The following is a 7,765-nucleotide window of genomic DNA, read 5'->3' as shown; positions in this document are numbered from 1 at the left end:
ACAACTCCAGACGCGCCACCTTAAGAGCTGTAACACTCACCGCGAGGGTCTGCGGCTTCATTCTTGAAGTCAGTGAGACCAAGAACCCACCAATTCTGGACACAATTGGACCCAAGAAAACCTTGCTAGGCAGCATCTGTGAGGACCTCATGTCAAGCGAATACTTTTCTTAATACGGGGTCACCCATCTCAAATGGGGCTGTGTGCCCTGGCCACCGCCATCAGTGGACAGCAGACCAGGAAAAAAGGACTGAGGTGGCCAGGTTCCTGCTTTTTAACAGTGAAACGTAGAAACTTTATGGTCGAAGCCGCACAGAAATTACTCTTTGGCGCGAGAAGATTCTTTATTTTTCCTCTGCTTGGAGGTAATAGCCAGAGCTTAACACAGTCACTCAGCTGGGAAATTGAAGCCCCAGCTTTTGGCCAACCCAGTCTAACCTCTTCCCCTAGTACAGCTTCAAACAATGCACATGTGCCACAATTTGAAGATGTTCAAATAATTCTCTCTCTTTCCCTTCTTTTTTTTTTTTTGTTGTTGTTTGTTTGTTTTTGTTTTTAGATACAGGGTCTCACAGTTTTGCCCAGGCTGGTCTCAAACTCTTGGCCTCAACAAATCCTCCTACCACTTCAGCCTCCTACGTAGCCACAATAACAGGCACAAGCCACCAAGCCCATTCTCACCGTTTCTCTTAAGCCATTTTACAAAGAGAAATTCCCAAAAATATTGAGCAAAGGAAGCATTAATAGAACAAGAATTTGGTTTCCTGTATAGCTACTTCAATGGGAATAATAATAATATCAATTTACAATTGTTAGCATTTGTCTTAATATCCAGCACTTTCTTTTGATCATACCACATGAACCTAAGTCCAAAAAGACCATCAGAAACTAATAACAATGGAGGTGTCCTTTTGTGATAGCAATGGATTGTGTTGTAAGCTGATTTGTATGCCCCAAAAAGATACACTGAAGTCCTAACCCCTGGTATCTATGAATGTGACCTTATTTGGAAATGGGGTTTTCACAGATATAATTAAGATATACATGAAGATTCGGTCACGCTGAAGCAGGGTGGGCCCTTAACCCAATATAACTGGTTTGCTTATAAGAAGAGAAGAGATACAGAGACAGACACACAGAAGAGAACCTGATGTGAAGACAAACACACACAGGGCGAAAGGCACATGACTATGGAGGCAGGGGCTGAAGTTATGCAGCTGCAAACAAAGGAATGCCAAAGATTACCAGCAACCACCAAAAGCTACGAGGAAGAGCAGGTTCCTGCTAACAGCCTGATTTCAGACTTTTGGCCTTCTGTGAAAGAATATATTTCTGTTGTTTTAAGCCACCCAAGTTTGTTTTAATTTTTATGGCAGTCTTAGGAAACTCATACACACTGCTAAAGAAATCATGAGAGACTTCATAATACTCTATATTTTACTCTATATCTTTTATTTTTGTTTTGCATTTACAATCATGTACATGTAATTTTTTTAATGAAAACTTTGTTTTTATTTTAAAAAGTTTCTAGACCCCTTTTCAACAGTCCCCAGCCTCACCCCACACACCCCTAAGCCCGTTTCCTGGGGTAAGTTCACCAGCTGGTTCTTCTCCAGTAAGAAGCTGAGGGCCCTCTGCTCTAAGGAAGGGGGCTCAGGGATAAGAAACTCCCTTAGAAGAAAGGTATTTTAATATTTTAAACTTTATTATGACCCATGTCAGTATGGAAATCAACATTACTTCCATTTTTAGTGCTGTTTCAACCCATATAAACTCCTAATAAAGATTACTTAATTGATAAGGTAATAAGTTTAATATCACGTACTCTGCTCATGCTGGTTTGGGAGCATGGCTCCCTGGATCTAAGAAGTTACCCTTAATGTTCTCAAGAAATAAACTATCTTCTGGGTCTTACAAAGTGTTCAAATCGAACAAAATCAACAGGGAAAAATAAAGCAAAAAAATCAACAGGGAACAGTAGAAGAAATTTGGGAATCTGACTTCTCCATGCCCACACTTCTTGCCAGTCCTCCTGCCTTGAACACTGTGGGAAGCCAGTGGTACTCTATCACCCAGAGTTCTGTTTGTGAAATAGTAATGGTGTTTAAAGAATTAACAGTCAAGACACCTTCAAAAGTGTGTATGAAAAAAGAGAGGAGGGGTTTTTTTCCCTGGAGAGGTGGAGGGGTGTTTCAGAAACCTCAGCATTTAGAAAGGCTCTGAGGAATACTCATGAAGCTAGACCTTGCATAGAAGAAAAAGTATCGAAAATTCAGGATGCCTACAAAAAAAGTGAATCTGTTACAATCATAATGGCAGAGACCCTTGGGCAACTTCCTGTTTTGCAACCAATCCAGATTCTTTGAAGCATGTCCATGTAGAGGAAGTAATTAAGGATTAAGGAGAAAGGTTTTGTGTGGAGACCACTCTACTTTTGCATGGCTCAAGCACACAGCCCTCAAAGGAAATCTAATCAGGGTGAGCTGGGTCAGAGTCTGACTTCATGGAATTGGCAATGAATATTAGTCTCACAGCTGCTGCACTCACTTCTGGCAAGGGTTTCCCCAAACCAGACATAAACCTAGTCAAACAGGAAAATGTCAGGAGAACTCACAGGAGGTTCCTCTTTCTTATGTGCCTGTGAAGGCATTTTTACACGGTCTTCAATGTACTACCCAATAATGTGAACTGTGTGACACACTTTGTAGGTGGCATTGCTCACTATTTTTTTCTACCACAAGGCATATTCATGAGTACCACATTTTTAGGGTAATAATTTTCTATTGAATAGCCATTACTCCATCCTTTTTTTTCTCACTTAAGAAAGTATAACCGAAGGCGAGAATGGGAGCATAACATTATCACAAATCCACTCTGACTTAGAGATAATTATCATAAAAACTTTAGGGCTTTAATTATTACTTGGTACAAATGTCTCACGAGATCCCTCATCACTAGCTTTGACACAGTCTGCTATGATGCTAAGCAGTTATCAGCTAGTCTGAGGGTGCTGCTTAACTAACTAACCAAGCTCTTTGTTAAAATCCTTAAATATACAAGAAACTATTTTTTTAACCTGTAAAGGTAAATGGGAACACTCATTCATAATGAAAATAGAAAAAGATTCCTTCATAATGACCAAAACCACAATATGAAGTAAATTATTTATGGTCAGATTAAGTGTTTAATGTGAGCACAGGTATATTCAATAATTTATAAATAATTCCTAGATGATACAAAATGTGAAGCAAGGATTAGAAGATGAGCAGCTGTTCAATAAGTGGACAAAAAAAGGAGGACATTACTAATGAATGTATTAGTATGCACAAAAACTCGGTTTTATTTACGGTACTACATACTTCCAAATGGAGAAGTAGAAAGATATTCAAGAATTCTATGCTAAGGTATAGTTTTGGAATTTTATTCTGTAGAAAATTGATGAGGAGAAGGGGGTGTGGGGAAGGTTAGAGGCATGAACACCAGTTAGAAAGCCATTGAAGTGGCTTAGGTGAAAGATGTTCTGACAAGGACTGCAGCACTGGAGATGAGGAGACAAATTATAAAAATGTTAAAGAGTTAAGACGGACAGGAAGAGGTCACCAATTAAAAGTAGAGGAAATAGGCAAGACGGGAAATTGAAGATGACTCCAGGTTACTGGATTAGACAACTGGAAAGATGGTGGTGTTATTCAAAAAGAACCATCTATTTAATCTATAAATATTTGTTGATAAGTTACCATTTCTTTAAGCCCATGTACTTAAGGAAATCGAGGTAATATAGCACAACAACTCAGAATATGGGCTCTAGACTCAGAACTGGATTCAAATCTAAGATTTATGCATGACTTGGCTAGCATTTTACTTTTCTAACTCTCACTTCGCTTACCTGTAAAACAGAGTGTGACAGTCATGGAGTGGCTGCTACAGGAGTGCAACTTGTTAACAGCCCCAGATGTGAGTAGGGACCTTCAGAATCTTCTTCAGCTTCCAAGCTAAGACCATGTGCGCCCTGTGCAGCTCCCCACAAGACTGTGTGGTACTGCCATGAGGAGATACAGATAGATCAGTGGAATGGAATTGAGAATCCATAAATAATCCCTCACATTTATGGTCGGTTGATATTTGACAAGGTTGTCAGAACACTTCTATAGGGGGAAGGATAGTCTCTTTCAAATGGTGCAGAGACAACTGAATATCCACATGCAAAAGAATGAAACTGGACCACCTCCTTCATCTGTATGTAAAAATAAACTCAAAATGGATCATAGAGCTAAATGTAATAACTAAAACTATACAACTCCTAGAAGAAAACAGGCATGTGGACTGTAACCTTGGATTAGGGAATAGTTTCTTAGACACAACACCAAAAGCATGAGTAATAAAAGAAAAAAATATATAAATTAGACCCATCAAATTTAAAAACTTTGTGTCAAAGAATATCATAGAAAAAGTAAAAAAGATATCATACAGAATGAGAGAAAATACAGTATGTTCAAATTATATATCTGACATTGGACTCCTATCCAGAGTGTATAAAAAGTCTTGGCCAGGTGTGGTGGCTCACATCTGTAATCCCAGCACTTTGGGAGGCTGAGGCAAGAGGATTACTTGAACCTAGGAATTCAAGACCAGCCTGGGCAACATAGCAAGACCTGGTCTCTAGAAAAAAGAAAGAAACAAAAACTCTTCCAACTCAACAATAAAGAGACAAACCAATTTCAATATCAACAGAAGACTTGAACAGACATTTCTCAAACAACGACATACAAATGGCCACAATGTTAGTCATCAGAGAAATGTAAATTAAAAAAACCCACTAAAATAATTATAATTTAAAAACAAATAGTAAAAAATATTAGTGAAGATGTGGAGACATTGGAACCCTCATACTTTGCAGATGAGGATGTAAAATGATGTGGCCACTTTGGAAAAGAGTTTGGTGCTTCCTCAAAATGTTAAACAGAGTTACCATACAACACAGTTCCACTCTTGGGTTATAACAGGAAAAATGAATGGGTTTACCAGGAAAAATGAAAACATATGTCCTTAAGAAAACGTGTGCAAATGTTCAGAACAGCGTTATTCACAATAACCATAAAGTAGAAACAACCTAAATGTCCATTAATTGATTAGTGAATCAATGAAATATGGTATATCCATACAATGGTATATTATTTGGCAATAAAATATGAAGTACTAATACATGCTACCACATAGATAAACCTTGAAAACATTACACTCATTGATAGGAGCCAGTTAGAAAAGACCACACATTATTAATATATGATTTCCTTTATATGAAGTTTTCAGAATTGGTAAATCCAGAGACAGAGAGTAGATTAATGGTTGCCAGGGCCTGGAGTAGAGGGAAATGAAGAATAACTGGGGTGTTGAAAATGTTCCAAAATTAGATTGTAGTGATAGTTGTGTAATTCTGTGAATATTCTAAAATTTACTGACGTATACACATTCCATAGATAGATTTAATGGTATGGCATGTGAATTATACCTTAATAAAGCGTTTTTAAAGAAATCAGTTTTTAAAAAGCATTCATTACTTATAAAAGAAGATACTGTATTTTAATGTTAAAAAAATTATTTTATTTTATTATTATTATACTTTAAGTTTTAGGGTACATGTGCACAATGTGCAGGTTTGTTACATATGTATACATGTGCCATGTTGGTGTGCTGCACCCATTAATGTCATTTAGCATTAGGTATATCTCCTAATGCTATCCCTCCCCCCTCCCCCCACCCCACAACAGTCCCCAGAGTGTGACATTCCCCTTCCTGTGTCCGTGTGTTCTCATTGATCATTTCCCACCTATGAGTGAGAACATGCGGTGTTTGGTTTTATGTCCTTGCGATAGTTTACTGAGAATGATGATTTCCAGTTTCATCCATGTCCCTACAAAGGACATGAACTCATCATTTTTTATGGCTGCATAGTATTCCATGGTGTATATGTGCCACATTTTCTTAATCCAGTCTATTGTTGTTGGACATTTGGGTTGGTTCCAAGTCTTTGCTATTGTGAATAGTGCTGCAATAAACATGCATGTGCATGTGTCTTTATAGCAGCATGATTTATAGTCTTTTGGGTATATACCCAGTAATGGGATGGCTGGGTCAAATGGTATTTCTAGTTCTAGATCCCTGAGGAATCGCCACACTGACTTCCACAATGGTTGAACTAGTTTACACTCCCACCAACAGTGTAAAAGTATTCCTATTTCTCCACATCCTCTCCAGCACCTGTTGTTTCCTGACTTTTTAATGATCGCCATTCTAACTGGTGTGAGATGGTATCTCATTGTGGTTTTGATTTGCATTTCTCTGATGGCCACTGATGATGAGCATTTTTTCATGTGTTTTTTTGGCTGCATAAATGTCTTCTTTTGAGAAGTGTCTGTTCATGTCCTTCGCCCACTTTTTGATGGGGTTGTTTGTTTTTTTCTTGTAAATTTAAAAAGCATTCATTACTTTAAAAAGCATCATCCTTTTTAAAAAGCATTCATTACTTATAAAAGATGACATCGTATTTTAATGTAAAAAATAATTTTTAGACTGTGTATTAGTTTCCTAGGGTTGCTGTAACAGTATTACAAACTGGGTGGCTTAAAACAGAAATGCATTGCCTCATAGTTCTGGAGGCTAGAAGTTCAAAGTCAGGTGTCAGCAGGGATGGTTCCTTCTGGAAGTTGTGAAAGAGAATCTGTTCCATGCCCCTCTCCTAGCTTCCAGTAGTTGCTAGCAATCCTTAATGTTCTGTGGCTTGTAGATGCAGCACTTCAAAAATCTCTATCTCCAACATCACATGGCATTCTCCCTCTCTGACTTCACGTGGACATCTTCTCTGTCCCTCTCTCTCTCTTTCTCTTGCTTTCTCCTTTTTATAAGAACCCAGTCATATCAGCTTAGGGCCTATCTTAATGACCTCATCTTAACCTTACAAAATCTGTGAAGACTCTATTTCTAGATAAGGTCACATTCAAAGATACTATGGATTAGGATTTCAACATATCTTTTGGTAGGGAGACATAATTCAGTCCATAACAGGCTATAAATTATTTCAGTTGATTCTCTTATACAGTCCCTTGTTTTGAATAGGAGGGATTGTATAAGATGTTCACTGTTAGGAGGAAAGTAGGCACTAAATAAATATCCATTGACAGATTAAGCTATTCAATCTCTAGCTATCTACTCAAATTTGAAAGACCCTTAGGGTTAGAGACTATAATCTTATTTGAACTTCTTCCCTAATGTTTAATTAAACGAGTGCTTCCTCCTAATTAAAGGCTTTGCATTCACATTCTTTGCCAAAATAACTGGTTAGTAGATTATTTGTTGAATCGATCTAATCCATCACTTAATTGAAACCTGGTTAACTGGTCAACTCAGTCAAAATATTCTTGAAGTTGGCAGTGTTGACCCAGCCTCTTTTAAAACAATTTAAGCTCATTTCCTCTTGCTTTGCCCTCTGTGGAGATGGAGAATATTCTTCTCATAATAACCCTTCATCTTTCTGATATGCAAGCCAAACAAACCTAAATTCTGTAACCTTCCACAAAGGTCCACATGTATATACTTAAGGCAGTCTAAAAACATAGAAAATGTTTGTCAATTTTTATTTTAAGGCAATTAAAATTTTTATTTTTACACTGTCCTATGTACCTGTGTCACTCTATCTTAAAAAGAAAAATACACAAGAATGTCATCCAGGCTTCTTCAACCATCTGATGCTTATTTAAAGAGAAACTGT

Source organism: Hylobates moloch, unplaced genomic scaffold (assembly GCF_009828535.3).
Source record: "Hylobates moloch isolate HMO894 unplaced genomic scaffold, HMol_V3 SCAFFOLD_9, whole genome shotgun sequence".
Taxonomy (NCBI): domain Eukaryota; kingdom Metazoa; phylum Chordata; class Mammalia; order Primates; family Hylobatidae; genus Hylobates; species Hylobates moloch.
Note: the sequence above shows the minus strand (reverse complement) of the source record.